The 23,832-nt window shown below is 33.9% G+C and overlaps 1 long non-coding RNA gene across 1 annotated transcript in view; it reads right to left on the reverse strand.

Annotated features, from left to right (window-relative positions):
- Window positions 3,959-23,832, reverse strand: part of LOC109335670 — a 23,734-nt gene continuing 3,860 nt past the window's right edge. The window contains exons 2-3 of the long non-coding RNA XR_002106224.1: window positions 8,681-8,684; window positions 3,959-3,969 (exon numbers count right to left, since the gene is read on the reverse strand). This is a non-coding gene — a long non-coding RNA (uncharacterized LOC109335670). The remainder of the gene's footprint in view (window positions 3,970-8,680; window positions 8,685-23,832) is intronic.

Genomic DNA, 23,832 nt, shown 5'->3' on the forward strand with positions numbered 1-23,832 from the left:
TTATTTTTATAAAAAAATTAAAAGAAATTTTAATGATGAGAAGTGACACATCACAACCATTTAAAATATAATATGAAGGAATGAAGTGAGTCATCGTTACTTTGCTCTAATTTTCAATATTAATTTATTTTTTGGTATAATCAAGAATTTTCTCTATCCTAAGGTAAGGAATAAATCCATTTTGAGGTGTGTGATTATGCCTTTCAACATCTACTATTCCAAGGAATTAAACTCTAATTTTTTGGCCTATATGAGGATCTAGTAAGATTGTACATCACTAGAACAATGTCTTGTTGATTTTAATATAATTTATTAGAAAAAAATGTTATTTATTTTAATTGAAATTCAATACTCATCTTTAATATAACTTTGATATAATTCAATACTCATCTTTAATATAACTTTGATATAGTTTATATGACTTCGTGAAAATTTTAATTCAAATTCAATACTCATCTTTAATGTTTTGTATATTTCCGGACAAAGTTACCCGGTAATATTCGGGCACGACTTCAATTGCGAAATCATGTCGCATCAATGAAGTTGGAGTATTAATCACATCATGGGTCAATGATTTGTCAAACAAGTAAAGTCAAAGCTTCCATAATCCCCTAAATCACTCACTAAATCTCCTCAGTCCACCACCATTAGACACATCACCTAAGCTAGTCTAAAGCTAGATTGCCTCTCATTAATTTTCAGATTTGAGAGAGGGTGATGTTCTCTCCTATAAATACCTTACCCCATCCTCTCATTTTTACACTAATTCTCCTAAAGAAAGTTAATGTATTATTTCTCTTTTTCTCTTCTCCATTTTTCTCCACATACACCATGAGAAAATCATGATCTCTTAGTATATTATTCATGGAGTTGAGTTTATGTTTGTTTTCTTTAAAATATTTTGTAAGTCATGACTAAAGGGGATGATAATGAAATCATATGAACCTTTGTGTAGTTTTTAACTTATGTAAAACTTAAAATTTCTTCCTTGTTCTTAGATGGAAAAACTATATCTCTGGACAAGGTTGAATGAGTTTATCTGCTTTAGAAATATTGGAAATTATTGTTAGTATTTGAATGTCTTTAAAGGTGATGATTTGAATATCAAAGGAACCATTATTGTGTTTAAGAAAAGTTTATGTCTATTCTTGAAAGTTCAAAATGTTTATGAGTTTTGTTGAAAATATTTCATTTTTAAAATGTATTACGTGTAAAAGGTTGTTTAGCATATGTTATTCTTTAATTTCCAAGTTAAAGTAATGATTGAAAGTGCAAAGTGTCAAGGATTACATTAACAACGTTTTGCCTATATTTTGATGAAGACAATGAGTTAGTAAAAGCTTGAAGATGTCTCAACAATCAACATGCCTAAAACTCAGTGGTCATATCTAGACTAGGTTATATCAATAGAGTTATATTTCTAAGTAGTCTGGGATGTGTGCCTTAGTTAGTGAGTCTGGGTTAGGTAAACCTAGATGCAAGTCTCACAAGCCATTAATATTGACATATCATATTCATGAGGCATATCATCTAGTTTATTATATGTTCATGCATTAATCATACATGTTATATGTGTATATTAGGCATAACTTAATTGCTAAAATATGTGTAAGAGTCAAGCATAACATATAAGTAGTTTACCATTTAATCACGTATTGTAATATGCTGGTTAATTGATTAACGTGGTGACTTAATCGATTAACTTTTCTGTTTTCTGTTTTAACTATTTTCTATTTTAACTGCGTAACTGAAAAACCGTTTGTAGAGTCAAATCTGTTTTGTATAAATTCTGTTAACTTACAGAAACGTGTAGTATTGCATATCATTATGTTGAATTCGTGATTTACTATATTGTATAGGCAGGAGAGAGATGCATGTGTGAGAAAAAGAGATTAACATGCTTAGTTCATATTGTTCATGATGTATTGCATGTTGTTTTCATGTGCTTAATCTCATTCATTCTAGAGAGATTAACATGCTTAGTTGATATTGTTCATGATGTATTGCATGTTGTTTTCATGTGCTCAATCTCATTCATTCTTTCTTGCATGTTCGTGCATTCTGATTAGAGATTTGAAGAGAAAGATTTTACGTTATATGTTTTGTATTAACTCACATACATTCATGTTGGCTTGTGTTACTTGAGTGTGGGTTAATCTTTGAGTTTTTATTGTTGTAATTTGAGAATTTTAGTGCTTAGTAAAACTCTTTTTTTGTATACTGTTTTGTGCTTTGGGTTTTATCTCTTGGTATCTTACCACCATTGAGATTGAGTGAATCTTCACCAAGGCTTGGAGGTCTTGAATTTAGAGCGAGAATCTTGGCTGGGGCAGGATCGTGAGAAAGGTTTTCTCGGGCGATAAAGATAGTTAAACCAAGGTTAGAGGTTCTTGAAATTCAAGAAAGAAGCGTCTAGAGTCATGTAATTGAATTGGTGTATGTTGTAACAATACAAAATTTCAATATAGTGAAGAGAAATCTCCCAAGATCAGAAGGGGAGGCCTGGATATAGTTTGCAAGTGGAGCCACAAACGAACTAGGATAAAATCCTATTGTGCAAGCTGTTTTCTCTCAATCTCTTTTATAATTTAAGCTGTTTTAATTCGTGTTTGAAGCTGATATTTTGTCTACTGATACTTTGCCATATCCTTGTTAATTGTGCATAAAAATATATGATGTATCTCTGCTTGTTTGTTGGTAAATAACTGTGCAAGTAGGCAATCTACCATATCTATTTTTGTTACGTGTTAATCGATTAAGCCCACTGGTTAATCGATTACCTGGACTGTTTTTCCAGAACCGGATTTTGGTACGAGAAGCAGTAATTGATAACCGCTACACCTATTCAATCCCCATTCTAGGTATGTCTAGACCACTATTTGTATGTGTGCTAGATTTCAAGCTTTGCCTAAAGATTTACATTATAGTGTTGTTAAACGCATCATGAGATATTTAAAAGGAACAATAAATATGAGATTATGGTATCCTAAGGATGCCTCATTATCCCTGGTAGGTTACTCTGATTCCGACTTTGCTGGGTGTAAGTTGGATCGAAAGAGCACTAGTGGGACTTGTCATTTATTAGGCAGTTCCTTAGTGGCATGGCACAGCAAAAAGCAAGCATGCGTTGCTTTGTCCACCGCAGAAGCGGAATACATCGCCGCTAGCGTGTGTTGCGCTCAAATCATTTGGATGAAGCAGCAACTTAGGGACTTTGGGCTTAAACTAGAAAAGATCCCCATTAAGTGCGATAATACGAGTGCCATCAACCTTTCCAAGAATCTCGTTTTGCATTCGAGAACCAAGCATATAGAGATTATGCATCATTTTTACGTGATCATGTTCAAATAGGCGATTGTGTGCTAGACTTCGTAGAAACCTTTAAGCAATTAGCGGATATTTGCCTTGTATGCTAGTTATTCCTTATATGATCCATGATTCTATAAATAAACTCTGCGTATAGATGTGAGTGCTCAATATTGCCTTCTATAAGTTAGAAATTTTGGCATGCTTTTAAACATCCAAAACGCTCTTGATTCTGTATCTGATGTTATTTAATCGATTACTTGGGTGCAATTTTTTAAAAACCTGTTATTTTTAACTTGGTTAATTGGTTAAGTCTGATAGTTAATCGATTAACGACACTAGTTAAATAGAAACAGAAGCGTTTCTGGGCATTTTTCAAAACCTCCTTCATCCCCTTTTCTTTCAAATCTCAGTGGAACAAGTTCAATATCAATCCTAAACTTTAACCTAGCCTAAAACCGAATACTCCAACCCCATTCCACTCCATAAACCTTCTTCTCCATCATTGATTTCCAAGAAATCCATTTACCCCCAATTCCAAACCCTGAGATAGGTTTTCTGTGAAGCCTTCCTTCAACCTCCAAATCAACTCGGGTTTTCAGATAAAAATGGAAAGAGGTCATGCAAAAAGGATTCAAACAACCGCTCAATGTCCACCACATGCTCCAAAAGCCGTATCTTCGAATCAATAGGTAAGGCAGGACCGTGGAGACCCATATTACTCTTTGATTTTGTAAGAGACTCGGTTGCTCAAGTTTCAGGGAAGAAAGCCTACATACATAAGGTATGCCAACTTAACTTGGTTAGCAGAACAAAACATCGTTTTTTCACATGGAATGCAAGCACAAGGGGCTGTCCCTTTTTTGGAATTGAAAGGTAACATTTACCCCGCTCTAGTTAGGGAATACTATGCTAATTTTAGATACAAGGATGGAAAGTACTGGTCTATGATATCTGGAAAACTATTTCAACTGAGTGATGACATATTCATGAATGTGGGTGGATTATCGAGTAATGGTGCTAGTTTAGGAAATTGTGATTGGGTTAACAACTCTTTTGATGCCGCTGAAGTGTATAAGCCGTGTTTGAGGAGACCTCAAGTATATGTTCAAGGTGAATTGACAAAAGCTGGATCATTATCCATTGAGAAGAGGCTCCTGCACTATCTGATTGCATACATATTGATTCAAAGGAACACAAATCATGCACAACCTACCGTGAATGATTTGAGGTTCATGTATGTTGTCAAGGAAAATATGATGATTAATTGGCCTAAAGAGATCCTGAGGATCATGTATAGTGTCTCTACATCGCAATCGAAGTTACTTCCCTATAGTATTTTCATCTCGCACATTATTGACTATCTGAGTATTGATGTTTCCGATACTATTGTTGTGGAATGTTCTGATAAAGATAATTTGATTAGTGAAAGTTTGATTCACAAGATGGGCATCTACAAGTATAGAAACACTTGACAATACCAGGAGGATTTCAACAATGTAAACCTCGGCCCATTTGGTGAGGATGATCAAGATGAAACACAATAGTCGAATGCTACAACTCAGGGGGGGTCTTCTGGAAATGCAACACAAGAACCAACCTTTGGACCAGCTCTCTTGGATGCTATGTAACAACGACTTAACAACATGATGGATCTACATTTTCAGTCTTTGAAGGACACATACTATACAGATTTAGAGAACTTTGAGGAGCGTGAGATTGCCTAAATAGATAATCATTATCAATCCTTGTGGAACTTCGTTCAGACAACTACTGATTCACAAAAAAAGAGGTTGTGTGCCAAGTTCAACAAGTTGAGCACCCTCATCAAGGGTGGTGGTGGCATGATCATTCATGACGATAAAAACCTTCCACCTCATCCCTAGTTAGGAGACCTTAGATCCTTAAGATTATCCTTCCTAGTTTATGGATTATATTGATCCTTGCTTTCCTCTTGAGAACCTTATTTTCTATTTTGCTTTTGCATATGGATTGTAATAGCGAAAAATACTTATCTTCTACAAAACTTGTGTTGGTATTATGCTTAATTGTACCTTGCTGTTTACAATTAGAAGTAATGCGTTAATATTTTCAAATTGTCTATTTCATGCTTAATGGTTAATTATGTCGTAAATAGTATGTATTTATGATTAATGGATCTTGATCATGTTTGGTGTATGTACCCCTGTTGATTGATTAAGCATGTTGTTTACTATTCTATTATATCACTGCTTAATCATTTCATGCTTAATTTGTCTTCATGTAGCCTTTCATGCCATTAAATCAGTTCTGTCACTGTTTACTGTCAATTTAATCGATTAAATCATATAAATCTGAGCATTTGTGCAATTTTCTTACATTTGATTGATTAATTAAACGCCCAAAATTAATTGATTAATTACAGTTTATCTTAACTATATAACTTTTCTGACTTTTGACTAGAATTGAATATTCATATCTTTTTGATAATGTCAAAATATGGAGAAAGGTTGCTTGTTGTGTTTGATGTATTTGCAGGTTGTAAAATAGTTTCCGTAGTAATCATTGCTTACCTAAGGGGGAGAGCAAGCGCTTAACTTTGAATTCACAACCGCTATGCAAATGAACAACATCGTCACGCTATTTCATCAAATTTAATGTGGTATTTGATGTGGTGTTTGTCATTATCAAAAGGGAGAGATTGAGAGTACAAAGTGTCAAGGATTGCACTAGCATTGTTTTGCCTATGTTTTGATGAAGAAAATGAGTTAGTAAAAGCTTGAAGATGTCTCAACAATCAACATGCCTAGAACTCAATGGTCATATCTAGACTAGTTTATATCAATAGAGTTATATTTCTAAGTAGTTTGGGATGTGTGCCTTAGTTGGTGAGTCTGGGTTAGGTAAACCTAGATACAAGTCTCACAAGACATTAATATTGACATATCATATTTATGAGGCATATCATCTAGTTTATTATATGTTCATGCATTAATCATACATGTTATATGTGCATATTAGGCATAACATAATTGCTAAAACATGTATAGGAGTCAAGCACAATATATAAGTAGTTTACCATTTAATCATGTATTGTAATATGTTGGTTAATCAATTAACGTGGTGACTTAATCGATTAACGTTGCTGTTTTCTATTTTCACTATTTTCTATTTTTACTGCATAACTAAAAAACGGGCTGTAGAGTCAAATCTGTTTTGTATAAATTTTGTTAACTTATAGAAACGTGTAGTATTGCATATCATTTTGTTGAATTCGTGATTTACTATATTGTATAGGCAGAAGAGAGATGCATATGTGAGAAAGAGAGATTAACATGCTTAGTTCATATTGTTCATGATGTATTGCATGTAGTTTTCATGTTTTTAATCTCATTCATTATTTCTTGCATGTTCATGCATTATGATTAGAGATTTTAAGAGAAATATTCTGCATTATATATTTTGTATTAACTCACATACATTCATGATGACTTGTGTTACATGAGTGTGGGTTAATATTTGAGTTTTCATCGTTGTAATTTGAGCATTTTAGTGCTTAGTAAAACTCTGTTTTTGTATACTATTTTGTGCTTAGGGTTTTGTATCTTGGTGTCTTACCACCATTGAGATTGAGTGAATGTTCACCAATGCTTGGAGGTGTTGAATTTAGAGCGAGAATCTTGGTTGGGGCTGGATCGCGAGAAAGGTTTTCTCGGGCGATAGGGATAGACAAACCAATGTTAAAGGTTCTTGAAATTCAAGAAAGAAGCGTCTAGAGTATTGTAAATGAATTGGTGTGTGTTACAATACAAAATTTTCAATATAGTGAAGAGAAATCTCCCAAGATCAGAAGGGGAGGCCTAAACGTAGTTTGCAAGTGGACCCGCAAACGAACCAGGATAAAACTCCTATTGTGCAAGTTGTTCTCTCTCAATCTCTTTTATAGTTCAAGCTGTTTTAATTCATGTTTGAAGCTGATATTTTGCATACTGATACTTTGCCATATCCCTGTTAATTGTGCATAAAAATATTTGTTGTATCTCTACTTATTTGTTGGTAAATTACTGTGCAATTAGCCAATCTGCCAATTCTGTTTCTATTACGTGTTAATCGATTAAGCCCACTGGTTAATCGATTACCTAGGTTGTTTTTCCAGAATCGGGTTTTGGTGCAAGAAGTAGTAATTTATAGCTGTTACACTTATTCAACCCCCTTCCCCCCTTCTAGGTGTGTCTAGACCACTAATACCTAACAATGATTTAGGATAAAAAATGATTTATTAAAGTCTTTCATAAACTTAAAGTGTTATGAAGTTTTGGATAGTAAAGTTGTAAAAGTGTTAACTTATGATTTATAGTTCATGACTATGAAATGAACACCTATTAACCCTTGAGGTTAACCTAAAATTTGGAGGTGTTGAGATGATCATAAATTAGTTGTGTTGTCTTTAGTAGCATACTTTAAATGAGGAGATTGACCTAAATATTCTTGACTTTATAAACCTAAAGTGTTATGAAGTCTTAGATAGAGAAATGATTAAAAGTGTTGATCTTGGTTAAGTTAGCTTACTTTAAAGTGGAAAGATTGACTTAAAAAGTCTTGATTTAAAAGTATTGATTTTGTTTAAGTTGGCTTACTTTAAAATGGTAAGTCTAGCTTAATAATCTTACTTAAAAAGGTTAATCTTAATAAAAATGTTTTACTTGCAAAAGATAAGTTTAATGAATAGTTATCATTACCAGAAAAATTGTAATGGAGTGGAAATACATGTCTAGAAAAATTCTGTCTAAAGAAAGACTTGATATTTAAGTGTGTCTTTACAACCCACCTCTCTTTCCTCGGAACTAACCTGATGTATATCTATAGATTATGACATAATTCCGTTAATTGAAATGCATTTACAACATAAGGTAACGCGACAAAACACTAGGTATATAGTGGATTACCTCGTATTGCTTTAAAATATATATATTTTTATTGCATTTTTTATACATGTATACATTATTAAATAAACAGATAACAAAAAAAAAAAACAATAAAAAAACGGAATAAAAACATAAAGAAATAAAAAAAACAGATCCAAAAAGAAAAAAGAAACAATACATAGATAAGTAAATAAAAAAAGAAAATTAAAGTGGGGATTCAGGGTTAGGGTTTGAAATTGATTTGGGGTTTTAGTGTAAAATTGATTTGGTGTTTAGGTTTAAAATAATTTGGGGGTTTAGGTAAAAATTGATATGGGGTTTAGGTTAAAATTGATTTGGGGTATAGGTTAAAATTGATTTAGGGTTTAGGCTAAAATCGATTTGGGGGTTAGACTAAAATTAATTTCGGGTTAGGTCGTGGGAAATCAATTTGGGGTTGGAGTAAAATTAAATTAGAGTTTAGAGTTAACAACACTGTAAGATGTTAAATAATGAAATTAGTTTTCAAACACAATTATTAGACAACATACACACATTATAATAACGAAAAAGAGAGTAAAATAAATGAGAAGAGAAGTACATCTTTAGAGCTTATGGAAAATGAAGAAGATAATACCTTTGTTTAAGTTTCTCCATTCTCTTCTTATCAAATGTTTTTTTATTTTTAAGAGTGCCTCCTTCCTACTCTTTTTTTTTGAATCTGCTTCTCCATTGTAAAAACTAGGATTCCCTCCTTGGTATTAGAGTTGCCTTCTCCCTCTTTTATTTTTTTAAAATCTGAATCTCCTCCCCCTTGTTTCTAAAAACAAGGTTTATAAAGGGGGATTAGGTTAGAAATCCTAATTTGAATGGGCTCCAGCAAGTCCAGCTGGTCACCCCCTTTTAATCTTTTCACCTATTACTATTTACTCAACAACTTGTTATTTTTTATTATTTTTTTGAAAACCAAACTACCCCAGTCAAAATTTGGTGTTTACAGTTACCCCTCTTTACTTGCTTTTCATTAGATAATATGAGCGATGAATGTTTCTAAAGTTAACATGGTGAGAAGGAAGTAAAGATAAAAAATACCAAATTTTGATTGGGGAATAACACACGGAGGAAAAATCCTTAAGCTCAAGCATACAACATGAGCTCAAGGTTAGTGGGTAAGGAGCCCAGGAGTCCAAACGTTGACCAAAAGAGACCACTAAGGGTTCAAAGCACAATCACGCGACCGCTGAGGGGTCAGGATGTAAAAGGTTGACGAGACCAATGAGGGGTCACAACACAATCACATGACCATTGAGGGGTCGGGGTGCAAAAGGATAAAGGAGATCACTAAGGGGTCAAAGCACAATCATGCAATCGCTGAAAGGTCGGGGTGCAAAAGGATAAAGTAGACCACTGAGGGGTCAAAGCACAATCACGTGACCGCTGAGGGGTCGGGGTGCAAAATGATAAAGGAGACCATTGAGGGGTCGAACACAATCACGCGACCGCTGAGGGGTCGGGATGCAAAATGGTAAAAGAGGCCACTGAGGGGTCGAAGCACAATCACGCGACCGCTGAGAGGTCGGGGTGCAAAAGGATTTAGGAGACCGCTAAGGGGTCAAAGCATAATCACGCGACCGCTGAGGGGTCGGGGGGCAAAAGGATAAAAGAGACCACTAAGGGATCAAAGCACAATCGCGTGACCGCTGAGGGGTCGAGGTGCAAAAGGATAAAAGAGATCACTAAGGGGTCGAAGCACAATCATGCGACCTTTGAGGGGTCGGGGTGCAAAAAGGGTAAAGGGGACCACTGAGGGGTCAAAGCACAATCACGCGACCGTTGAGGGGCCAGGGTGAAAATGGGAGACTGCGGGAACGCACGGATGATGAGGAACTTTGGGTCAAAAACAAAAAAACGTTTGTGGTCAAGACTTTTAGTCATGCATGCATATGATAGTGTTAATGCAAATGTTGTATGAGTAATGTGAAAACGTTTGTAATGATACATGCATGATGGGTTACACATATGTGAATGACTTGATTATCATTATAAAGTTTGATTGATATGAAACCATAACGCTTCCTCGGTAGACAACAACTTATCGAGTCGATATCGACCACAATCTCTTTTTTTCTTTTTTTCTTCTTGGAATCCCCGTGGGGTGCTACCTTCCTTCCTTACGGTTATGTTCCTCGTTGATATACACCTCGAGACTTAGTTCTGATGAGTTTTGTTTGCTTGAACCACTAGTGAAAGACAATATCATAAGAGTTACCTGATTATGAAGTTCGAACATCATATTTATATAACTCGAGACTTATCTAAGTGAACACGCACACATTAGTGTATAGTAGGGAGATGAATAAATTTTCTTCTATTCAAGGAATTTTAATAGGAATATCTAAGGATATATGTGTTACGAGAAGTATTACAAGTTACAAAAATTTGCAAAAAATTTGCCCCAATATAAGTTATTTGCTTATTTATCAATTGACCTCCCAAGATGGCCGAATAACTCGACCATCGTGTTAGCCTTGTTTGGTACTCCCAAGAACTTCATATTTCATCCCATAATGCCAGAAACTTCTATAATTCCAACTTGATGTGCAGACACGTGGAGGATTATGGCTTACCCCTATAGTAGTAGACTATCAAGATAGTCGCCTTTTCATTTCCCTAAATTTTGCTTAGGTTTCCCTTTCGGGTTTTCAACCTAACGAGCTTTTCATTTTTACCCTAACTTTTGCTTAGGTCGGGTTTTCAACCTAACGGGTTTCTCATTCATACCCTAATATTTTCCTAGGCTAACCATTTTGGTTTTCAACCTAACGGGCTTCACTTTTATTCCAAGTTTCTATTTTAGGCATAGACACTCTAGATTGCGTCAATATTCATAGGTTTGGGTAAAACATTTCCATTCATGTCTTGTAAGACTAGAACAAGTTACATAGATAAGTAAATAAAAAAAGAAAATTAAAGTGAGGATTCAGGGTTAGGGTTTGAAATTGATTTGGGGTTTTAGTATAAATTGATGTGGGGTTTAGGTTTAAAATAATTTGGGGGTTTAGGTAAAAATTGATTTGGGGTTTAGGTTAAAATTGATTTGGGGTTTAGGCTAAAATTGATTTGGGGGTTAGACTAAAATTAATTTCGGGTTAGGATGTGGGAAATCAATTTGGGGTTGGAGTAAAATTAATTTAGGGTTTAGGGTTAACAACAATGTAAGATGTTCAATAGTGAAATTATTTTTCAAACACAATTACTAGACAACATACACACATTATAATAACGAAAAAGAGAGTAAAACAAATGAGAAGAGAAGTACTTCTTTAGAGCTTATGGAAAATGAAGAAGATGAATAAGATAATACCTTTGTTTTAGTTTCTCCATTCTCTTCTTATCAAATGTTTTTTTTCTTTTTAAAAGTGCCTCCTTCCTAATCTTTTTTTTAATCTGCTTCTCCGTTGTAAAAATTAGGATTCCCTCCTTGATATTAGGGTTGCCTCCTCCCTCTTTTATTTTTTTAAAATCTGAATCTCCTCCCTGTTGTTTCTAAAAACAAGGTTTATAAAGGGGAATTAGGTTAGAAAACCAAATTACTATTTACTCAACAACTGGTCACCCCCCTTTTAATCTTTTCACCTATTACTATTTACTCAACAACTTGTTATTTTTTATTATTATTTTGAAAACCAAATTACCCCAGTCAAAGTTGGGTGTTTACATAGATAATGTTCTTTCAATAATTAAATGTTGTGAAGATGAATAATTATATGAAATTCTTGGAAATGATACAAAGAAGAGTTGTCATATCTAAAGTGATGTATGTAAATAATTGTATGGTTAAGGACGAGGCCCAAAAGTGTTATATTATGCTCACGTAGCGAGATCGTCTAACCGTAAGAGGCTTGGCTTGAGATGGTCTAGGATGATTCAGCGATGGTTCGTAGTGGTGCTCAGAAGTATTATATGCCAATGCAGCGGGATCGTCTGACCGTAAGAGACTTGACTTGAGAGTCGTCCAAGGTGATTCAGCGATGGTTCGTAGTTGTGCTGAGGTTTATTCTCTGTGGTTTAAAAGATCGGGCCCCACTAGAAGCATTCCCGTTGGGAGATGTCTTAGGATTGGCAGATCCTTACAAAAGATGGATTAAAATATTTAATTTGCTAACTTCAGTTAGTGTGCATATTCATTGTGAATAATGAAGTAGTGAAGAGGAAATTTACGGGAGACGAACGAGCCCCGAGATGTTGAGAGGTACGATGATGACGGTGATTCGTCAGCAAAGCCTTGAGGGAGAGTCCAGGTGAGACGAGTCTCATGTATTCCTAGATTAGGTACTCTGTTGGATCAGACAGTGCTCATAGCACAAACTAGACGATCTTTGACAACCCCTCTTTGCAATCAGGATCGATGAAAGGGATACCCAGAAAGTGTTTTATACGACACCATCCTGAAATGGACAGTTCCGTTGGAACAGATCGTTCATATATATATATATATATATATATATATATCCTTGTGAGGAATAAGTTTTGGTGCGATCAAATCGGCTTAATCGGCTTGTTATGGGACCTGTACTCTTGGTTATTTCCGAATAGTTATTTGGAGGATAATGGTGTAAGGATGGTGGACATATGCATAGCATGCATACATGGTATTTATCGATATTGATTCTAAAATCATAAGTTTTATACTTCATTCATCATTAATATATGTGTATATGATCATATGATATATGTTCTTGTTTTTTGTCTTGGGGTGATATTCTGTGTAATTCCACGACGTCAATGATAAGTTTTTCATTAGATGTTTCACTCTCTCTCTCTCTCTGGTGTACTCGTATACATCCATGTTTAGATGAATAGATCGGCAATGATCAGGGGCTACTACTTTACCATGTCCCAGGAGGGTGCATGGAGCGTTGAAGGAAACAAATACACTGGTCCCTGCGACCTGGAATCAGATCTCGTATGTGATTGCTCTGTGTTGTATCTCCCAGCATATTACGCAGTTCAGGAAGCATCGTTTGCCCTACCGGAGTGAAGGTCCGTACCTGCCGGTCCATCTGCACAAGCTGACGCACGAGGCAGATCGGAGGTTGTCAGGGCCTAGCCCCAACCGGGATTCTCATCTACTGACTCAACGCCAAGAGGGACGAAATGAGCAGGCATGACTACTTCATCGGGGCCTAGGGGGTACACCCTGGACCCTTCGATGGATTAGGCAGCAAATGAGGTGGTGGAGGACGAGGACGATGATTGTGTAGAGTTAATTTGCATAGAGAATTCAGTGGAGGTTATAAAGTTCTCTTTAGACTCGGAGATCGAGGAAGACCCGAATGAGGTTTCTAGTGCACCACCGGTCTAGGAGCTCCTTTCTTTCTTTTGACAGAGAACCTATGTAAGGTACTTTTGTAATGCCAATGCTCCCGATATTATTTTATTTTTATTTTTATTTGTATTTTTAGTCTTTGTTATGGGGGAGAATAGACTCCGCCTTGTATTTTGTAAACCATGATGTACGTATTACAAATTCAAGAATTGATTAAGGAGAAGTATTTAGAAAAGAATTATGTTTCGTTCAATTACATTTTAAGTATTAAGAAATTATTTTCACAAAGGTTTGAAAATATGACGTCTTGAAAGAGAATAGATAAAATGGAAAAAAATGATTTATAAGTTATATGTTACATAAAAAATAAAAAAAAATACTCATTTTTCCAATAGATTAAATATAGTAATTATAAAATAGTTTTCGGGCGTTACACAATAATGACGGGATATCATTTGAAATGAATTTCCCCGAAATGAGTACTATACTAAATTGTATGACTTTATAGAAATTATTATAAATACCTAATTTTGTCCAGTCCATATTTTAAAAATAATAAAAGTATAACACCTTAATAAAAATTTAATCAAATTTGATTGCATAAAAACTAATAATAAATAAAATATTTTTATTTGAAAATAATTTTAGAGGATGAATAATTTTGGATCTTTGACTCATAAAGGAGAGGGTCTATATGGCTTAATAAACATTTATTGGCCCAATAATATTCATTTATCATTTAAAAGTTAATTTCTCTCCAAATTTTTGTTTTCCTTTTCAAATAAAAATAAAAAAGGTTTAATGATCACTTAGTTGAGTGGTTAATGATAGAATATTATTTTAAATTAATTTCTACCCAACAATTTTCATGTTTCCTTTAAGATAAAAATAAAAATGGCTTTAATAAGCAATTATTGACTCAACGATGTCCAAATGTCATTCCAAAGTTAACAATTTTTTGTTTTATTCCTAAATTTGTTTAAGTGACTTAATTGCTACTTATTAGAATAATAATAGAGAGATTTCATATAAAACACATGCACAAGCATTTTTCATTTGAATTTTCATTTTATAAATAATAATAAAAATAAAAATAAAAATAGTCTAATCATTTAAGAAATAAAATAACAACTTTGTGACCAAGTGAAGATAATACCATAAATTTTACGAATTTATAGAAATTACTAAATATTGTTCATCGTAAAATGTATTTTTTATGTGTTTCGTAATCCTTTCAAATATTCTCATTAATGATGAAATTTAATTTTAACTTTTAAAAATACTAATGAAACAAATTATTGAGTTTTGATTAATGATATTAATTGGAAAGCAACTATTTTTTGGTAAGCAAATTTGTATTAAAATGCACAAGGGGTACTAACCCAATACAACAACAACAACAACAACAAAAAATCACCGAGTAACTGGAATAAAACCACTCTTAATACAAGACTTAGGATTACTACACTAGAGAAGAAAAGAATCGTCTAGTTTGCTAAACTTTGTCGAGAACCAAGACCAAGATCTTAATTTGATCAAATCCATTATCATTCTAATATTGGGGCTCTTCCCTTCAAAGATTGCTTCATTGCGCATAAGCCAAATGGACCAAATAGTAGAGAACCATAGCATTCTCCAAGGATCTCTACAATCCCCGCATTGAAATGTTTCCAAACATCTAGGGAAAAGTTACAAGTAAAAAATAAATGACCAAGAGATTCACAGTGATTTAAACAAAACACACAATATAAGTTATGTTGGCCCAAACAAACATTCCTCTTAGCCAAGGTCTCCTTAGTTGCAACTCTACGCATAATTAATTTCCAGATAAAGCAACAAACCTTTGATGGGGCACAAGTTAGCCAACACTTCTTCAGCATGGCTCCATCGTCTACATAAATCGAACCAATCAGCTGAGAATAGAAAGATTTCACCGTGAACAGCCCTGAGGATTCCAAACTCCACTTCCAATTATCCTTTGCAGCAAGTTTGCTGCAAAAAATCTTAATGAAATTATACAAATTTGCAATGATAAGATCCTCCCTCTCAAAATTTCTTCTTCTCTAAGACAACTCCCACACCCAACTCCCATTATTCCACAATCCAGCTTCAGCAACCAGGGCCTTTTTGTTTGAAACTAGTGTATACAGTCTAGGAAAAATCTGCATCAAAGGATGGTTTGCACACCATCTTGCTTCCAAAATAAGTTTGATCTACCATCCCCAATATCCTTCCAAATGCAATCCCAAAAGAAATTTTCTACATTCCTCTCTTTGTTTGTTACTTTCCATAAATCCTTCCACCAAACTGAGGGTGAATTTGGAGCACACTTCCTAGCATCGATCCATACTTGGAATTTAGAATCGAACCCCATAAAGACCCATTATCCTTCAATCTCTTCCAAATCCACTTGACCAGCAAAGAGTCACTAAATAAAGCCAAAATTTTAACTCCCAATCCCCCCATGTTTTTTGGTTTACAAACATTGACCCATGAAACTCAAGCAATACTTTTCCCACCTCTTTTATTTCCGCACAAAAATATTCTCTGCAAACTTTCAATATTATTGATCACCATTTTTGTAGCCTTGTACAAAGATAACATATATATTGGAATACTCGCAAGAATTAAATTTATGAGTACCAACCTCCCACCAAAAGAAATATGCATGCACTTCCATCCTGCAAGACGCTTCCCCACCGAATCAATCATCCTTTTCCACATTGCAACTCTTCTCGGATTAGCTCCCACCAAAATCCCTAAATAGTTGAAGGGGGAGCTGCCAATCTTGCAGTGAAGGAAAGCCACTACTGCCACAAGAATATTGTTTGGGACAGAAAACCCCATCAAAGAAGATTTCTGAAAATTAACCTTCAAACCTGAAACAAGTTCAAAACAATTAAGAATTGTTTTTATAGTCCAGAAGTTAATAGGCAGAGCTTGCATACAATACTTACAAACATGTGTGAAATTCCACTTACAAATATAGGTTCAAATAATGAGGAAAAAAAGATACGCAAAAGGTTTTAAGAATTTGTACAAGAATTTTTTTCTTGAATTATCATTCATAGTGCCAATCATGAGCTCATTATTAGTTGGCCAACATATAGAAACACGTGGAGAAGTATCCAAAAAAAGCAGAAAATAACAACACAAAAGGAGGAGGAATAACAAAAGTATTTTGAAAACAAAATGGACATGTTAGTGTTTCTTTATACTCTACAACTATTTTCCTCCATTCTCATTCATTTTTTCCGAACGGAACTCACATCATCTAATCATTGAATTACTTACATACTTACTTACTTATAATCATTGGTGCTATATTTCTTAGACTAAAAAACTAATGTGCTTAGTTGATATAATATTTAATTCAAATATTTCTTATAATAAATAAATATTTAATAAATTAAATGAAGTTAATATAGTCAGACTATGGTTTGCATCTTCTCCAACTTTCTATAAAAAACGAGAAAAAGATCTATGATCAACACTGTCACTTCATTATTATTTATATTTAGAATTAGTTATTTTCAATTATTAAGTGAACTTAGTGAAATTTTTATAGTCCAGCTTTGGTTCATGTCGTCTCTAACTTCTTGTTAAAACAGGAAAGAAGATCCTCAACTAACATCGTCTCTACACTGTTAGTTCCATTAAGTTGAAATAATTATATTTTAAATATTTTTAAATCAATCAAAAAATTAAATCAAACCAATTAGTTAACATTTTTTTCCAGAACTATATACTTTTGATTTCTCTATTGCACATAAAGATATAAGATATGAAGATTAACTCTTGCCTCACTCAAAAATCAAAAACTAATTTTTTTTAACAATTTAATTAAAAAAAATAAATCTCAGTTATATTTTATTTAATCAATTAGCTAGGGTATCGTTCTATTACGAGCAAATGAGGTGCTCATACTTTTCCTGATTTTTAATTGACTCTCGAGATCAAAACACTTAGTCAAAGACCATTTCATCTGAATTGAGCTTAAAATATAGTTTTCTATATTTTAAACTCAGAAAACGAGTAACGACTCTAACAAGTCAAATAATTGCTGATCGACCAATATGATATTGTTAAGTGTTCTAGAACCAATATGATACCTAATTCGAACATTTTAGTTATAGCCATATTTAATTTTGAAATTGAATTTACAAATAAATAATAAAGGATTACCATTCTATTTCAGCATGTCTTGAAATCTCTCTATATATACAAGGGATATCACAAATGAAAAGAAGAAGAAAATTACCTACAAAATCCTTCATAAATAGGTCCATTGTCTCTACCAACAAGAGTTTTTGATATGTAACACGTGCCTCTCATAAAGTATGTTCTGTTAAACCAAGGCCACAAGAAACACTCTCTTATGCGTACACAATGCACCAAGCAGCCAGTAAAAGAGAAAGAATATGCACACTAAGTGTAGTAGCAGGAAACAGAGGAAAAATGAAAAACAAATATGTTAGAGAGAAATGTGTATTATCAAGAATAATGAAGAAGAATGAACTAAGTTGTATCGAAAATGTATTGAGTATCAATTACAACAACCATTTCATATTTGAAATTCTAAGTACTATTTATAGCTTCCAAATTTCAACTAACTCTAACTAACTTTCTATGCTAGGAAAATATACAAACTAACAGACTGAAATAACCCAAACTTCCACTAGTGGAAGTTTCTTCATTTTTTGTTATTCCCAAATTTCTACTAAACTTCTACTTATGGAAGTCTCCACATTTTCTGTTATTAATGCTGAAATTACATTATTTCTAATACTCCTTCTTAATTCAACATTCATATCCTATTTCTTACACCTATCTTCATTCTCAACCTCTCAAACCTTTCTTTCTTCAAAGGTTTTGTGAAAACATCAGCCAATTGCTCTTATGAACTGTAGAATTTCAACTTCACATTCCCCTTGCTTACTTGTTCTCTTATGTAGTGAAATCTAGTCTCTATATGCTTGCTTCTACCACGAGAGACTGGATTTAGTGCCAAATTGATTGTTGATTTGTTGTCCACCATCAACAAAATCCCATCATCTGATTTTATCTACAATTCTTCTAACAAAGCATTCATCCAAACAGCTTGACATGAACAAATACAAGTTGCTATGTATTCAGCTTCACATGAAGAGAATGCCACAACATCTTGTTTCTTGGAACACCAACTTATAGAAGCATCACCAAAGTTGAATAGATAGTCAGTTGTGCTTTTTCTATCCACCTTATCTCCACACCAATCTGCATCAGAAAAACCAACCAACTCCATGTTGTTTTTGTTGTTCCATTTTGTTGGAAATGTGATTCCAAAGCCAATTGTCCCTTTCAAGTATCTTATCACCCTCTTTACTGCAATTAGATGTATTTGCTTAGGTGCTTCCATGAATTTACTCACTAATCCTACTCCATACGCCATGTCAGGTCTAGTATTGCATATATACCTTAGTGAGCCAATCATTTGTCTAAATAAGGTTTTATCAATCTGTTTATCTTCTTCAACTTGATCTGCAATGTTCTAAGCTTCTCCAAGGGTTGAAACTGAGTTGCAATCCATCATGTGAAATCTCTTTACCACATATGTAGTATATTTGCTTTGATGCATAAAGATCCATTGATTTGTCTTCTTGAATTCAATACCAAGGAAATATGCTACTTGTCCAAGATCACTCATTTCAAATTCTGCCTGCATTTGTTGTTTGAATGTTTATATATCTTTAAGACTTTCTCCAGTGATCAATAAGTCATCTATATAGAAACATACTATAAGTTAATTAATTTTTACATAGACACCATGTTCTGTTGTGCACTTCACAAAACCAAGTTGCAGGAGGAAAGCATCAATCCTCTTATTCCATGTCATTGGAGCTTGCTTAAGCCCATACAAGGCTTTTTGCAACTTGTACACCAATTCATCTTTTCCTTTAGTCTCAAATCCTGGTGGTTGTGTCACAAACACCTCTTTGTCTAGAGGTCCATTCAAAAATGCAGATTTTACATCCATTTGATGAATCTCCCAACACTTGAAACTAGTTATGGTAATCGCCAATCTCATTGTCTCAAGTCTAGCTACTATAGCAAATACCTCATCATAGTCAAGATCTTGCTTTTTTAGGAATCCCTTTGCCACTAGTCTGACTTCGTGCTTAAAGACCTCACCATTGGGATTCAACTTAGTCTTAAATACCCACTTCACAGTTATAGCTTTCTTTCCTCTTGGCAATTCAGTTAGACTCTAAATATTGTTTCTTTCTATAGACCTTAGTTCTCCCTCTATTGCCTCAACCAATGTGTTTGGTTCAAAGCATCTTCCACATCTACGGGTTCCATCTCAACAAGCTATGCTATATGTAGAAAATCACCATCTGCCTTGATTGTTGAGTCAAAGAACACCTCATAATCACTTAGTCTTGAAGGTGGTTGTCCGAGTCTTTGAGTTGTTGGAGGATTCACCATTGTACTATACACAACATCTGGATTAGATTTTATAGTCTCACCAATGCCACTTTCATCAACTTCTTCAAATTGCAATAGGGTTTCTTGACCTTTATTAGAACTTTTAAGGTTCCAATTTTCCTTCATAATTGTTGATTGAAGGTACTTTTGGTCACTAATTTGTATGCTAATCTTGAAGGTTTTGTTGGCTGAAAGTGGAGCCTTCGAGATTTTGTGTTCGTTTTTGTCAAATACCTTCAACTTACCATCCCTCATCTCCAAGATATATCCCTTTTCCAGCAGTTGTCCAAGACTGAGCAGATTGCTCTTCATCTTAGGTACATATAGGACATTTGAGATGTAGGCTTTCTTCCCATCTCTTATTTGGATCACCACCTTTCCAATTCCTTATACAGTGACTACACTATGGTCAACAAACTTAATCTTGCTCTTTGCTGATTCATCAAGTGTTGTGAATCAATCCTTCTTGCCTGTTATATGATTTGAACATCTAGTGTCAAGATACCATAAGTCACCACTTTCATCATTCTTTTTCACAATAGTCATAAGCAAGTATTGATCATCATCATCTGATCCTTCATTTTGTGCCAATCTTGCTTCTTCGCCTTTGTTACTCAACAAATTTTTTGACTTACATTCTACTGCATAATTCCTGCAATTATAGCACTGAACCCTCTTCTTGTCAAACCTCCTTTTATCATTAAGTCTCTTCTTTGATCATGCTCAATGTTGTTTGTGTTGTTTGGTCTTTGAGATGAGGAACCTTGCTAAAATTTGTTCCACTTCTCCTTCTTCTTATTCTTATTCCATTGTCCAGAAGGCTTCTTGAAAGATTGTGCTTGGAGTGCATGATCATCATTCTTCTCTAAGCCTCTATCTTAAAGCCTTTGTTCATGAGCTTCAAGAGAGCTTTGCAACTCTTCAATCTTGTAATAAGATCCTCTATTGCAACAATAATATGGTCATACTTAGGAGTTAGAGTCCTAAGTATCTTCTCAATAACATATTGCCCTTTCACCTCTTCTCCACGCGATTTCATTTGGTTGATGAGTGTGAGAATCTTGGTGAAGTAATCTACTACTGTCTCATTCTCCTCCATTTGAAGGAGTTCATACTTTCTCCTCATTGTTTGAAGTTTCACCTTCTTCATTTTGAAGCCCCTTCGTAGCTTTCCTCCAAGCTTCATTTGTTGTCTTGGCACCAACAATTCTCTCAAAGTTGGCTCCATCAACACATTGATGGATTAAGAACAAAAATTTGCAATCCTTTTTCTTGGATTCTCTGTAACTTGTCCTTTGAGCCTCATTTGCATTCTCCCCAACTTCTTGGTATCCATTCTGAACAATCTCATACACTTCTTAAAATCCAAAGATTGTCTTCATTTGGATTCTCCACCTATCATAATTCTTGGAATCAAGAATTGGTAGTGTCAATGTTCAGTTTAAATTTGGTTTTCTCTATCTTGAGTTTAGTTTGGTTAAAGTTCGTGAACTATTTGACTCAGCTTGAATTCGTTCATTTAGACAACTCAAATAATTAATTTATTTCAAAAAATACTACAAACTTTATACAAATAAATACAACCTTTATATATTTAATATAATAAACATAAAAAATTAGTTTATATATTGAACTAGCTTATGAACCTAAGGAGTCAAACTATATATGACCCAAGTTCAACTAATTTATTTAACGAGTTCAATTTCTTGGTCAAATACGACACATTTGTTTTATGAACCAAATTTATTAAGCTAACTAATGAGTCGAGTTTTAAATGAATGTCAATTTGGTTTGTTTCATTATCAGCGATTAGAAGAAAATATTGATTGTGGTAACTATTTTGGTTGTTAAGAATTTGACTATTAGCAATTCTAAATACCTAACTTGGTTCGAGGTAAATTTCCATTTTTTGAAGTGTTTTGGACCGCTTGTACAACTAAACACATTTTCATCAGTAAATATAAATTATCCTAATATGTCTTTGAACCCTAAACATAATTCTAAGGGTTATAAAAAACTACTTAACAAAACCCTAACCACATTTTTGATTGATGGGTTGCTGCAAGGTTAATGCTTATGAGACTATGGTTCTCAAGAACCACGGCGACAACGTTGACCCTCATGCGACAGAGGAGAGAGTCCCCTATGGTGCTCACAGGGACAATGGCCATAGCCACCCACGTACCCATCACCTACGATCAATCCACCAGCGGGTAATGAGAGAAGTCTCCGTCCAGGGGCGACCAAGGTGCGGCTTCATCGCCTCCACCTGCGGCACTCACCATGGATGAGACCACCTCCATGGCAGTCGGAGCTTCTTCTTCTTTCTATTTTATTTATGTTTTATTTATTTATTTAAAATGAATTCCTATTTACGTTGGGTACTATTTATATTCCCAATTTCCCATTCTCGTGGGGTACTATTTACTACTTAGAATTAATTACCTTGACATCCCTAAATTTTAGTAAAATTATACAAATCATTCCTCATTTTTTTATACTTTCATTGCACTGATCACCTTTACATTAGAAATAAGTGTGATCTTTTGAACAAAAAAAATGTTATAAATGCAAATAAGTTAAACAAAACATGGTATATTGTGAGGAAATATCCAAATAATATACAAATTAATGTATCTTTATTATTTTTTGTTACAAAAATGCATCAATAATTTTAAAGAGATATTGTTTAAATCGCCCTTATATTATATCGTAACGAACCAAATATAATAAAGGGTATCGACTCATATATTATTTGGACTTTTCTCCATATTATACAATGTTTTGTTTAACTTAATTGCATTTATAACATTTTTTGTTCAAAAAATCACACTTATTTATCATGCAAGAGTGGTCAGTTATAAAAAATAGGGGTTGTGTATATGTAGAAAAGTGAGGGGTGGTTTGTGTAATTTCATAAAACTCGGGGGTGTCAATGTAATTTACTCTAGTATTTATATTCCTATTCAAGTTTGATATTATTCATTTTTTCTATTTATTTTTTTAACAAATATCATTTCTATTTCTTTAATCAAACACAATAAAAACGTTCATTATAGTTGTTTTTTATGCTTTCTAAATAATGCATAATAAATTTATGAGTGAATACCCATTTTAATCTCTTATGTTTTCCACCTTACCAGTTTGATTATTCAAAATAAAAAACTCAAAATGATCCATAAAAGTTTCAAATATATGTCAAATTAGTCTTTTTTAGGATCAAATTAGTTCATATCAACACTACAATAAAACAACCTTTTAGCCACGGTCAAAACCGTGGCTAATGTGGAAAAAAAACGTAGCTAGTTTTAGTGGCCACGCTTATTGTTTCCCTGGCAATGAATGGTGTTGCTAAAAATTAGCCACGGTCAATATGTGATATTGCTACGCTTTACCAAAATGTGGTAACATTTAGTTAGCCACAGTCTGTTGTACGCAGCTACGGTCCTGACCGTGGCCAAGTTGTACATTTTGCCACACCATAACCGTGGCTAAGTTGAGGATTTTGCCACATTCTTCCATGGCTAAGTTGTGAATTTTGCCACACTTTGCCAGGGCTCAATTGTGAATTTTGCATGCAATAATCATCAATCTTTATAAAGATTTTGAGTATAGTAAATTTAAAACATGGAAGCTGATATAACCAGATATGCATAATCAATTAATCATCTCTAATATTTCTCAATAAGGTGCTGCCCACATCATGAACAAGGAATGTCACTAATGATAGGTCATATTCAAATTAGACAAAGTAAGAAATGTTCTATTACACAAGAGAACTATTCAATGTCAATCAATCCATTAATTTATATTCACTTAAAGATTTGAAACCATTGAAGATTGTAA

The sequence above is a fragment of the Lupinus angustifolius genome, chromosome LG20 (assembly GCF_001865875.1).
Source record: "Lupinus angustifolius cultivar Tanjil chromosome LG20, LupAngTanjil_v1.0, whole genome shotgun sequence".
Classification (NCBI taxonomy): Eukaryota; Viridiplantae; Streptophyta; class Magnoliopsida; order Fabales; family Fabaceae; genus Lupinus; species Lupinus angustifolius.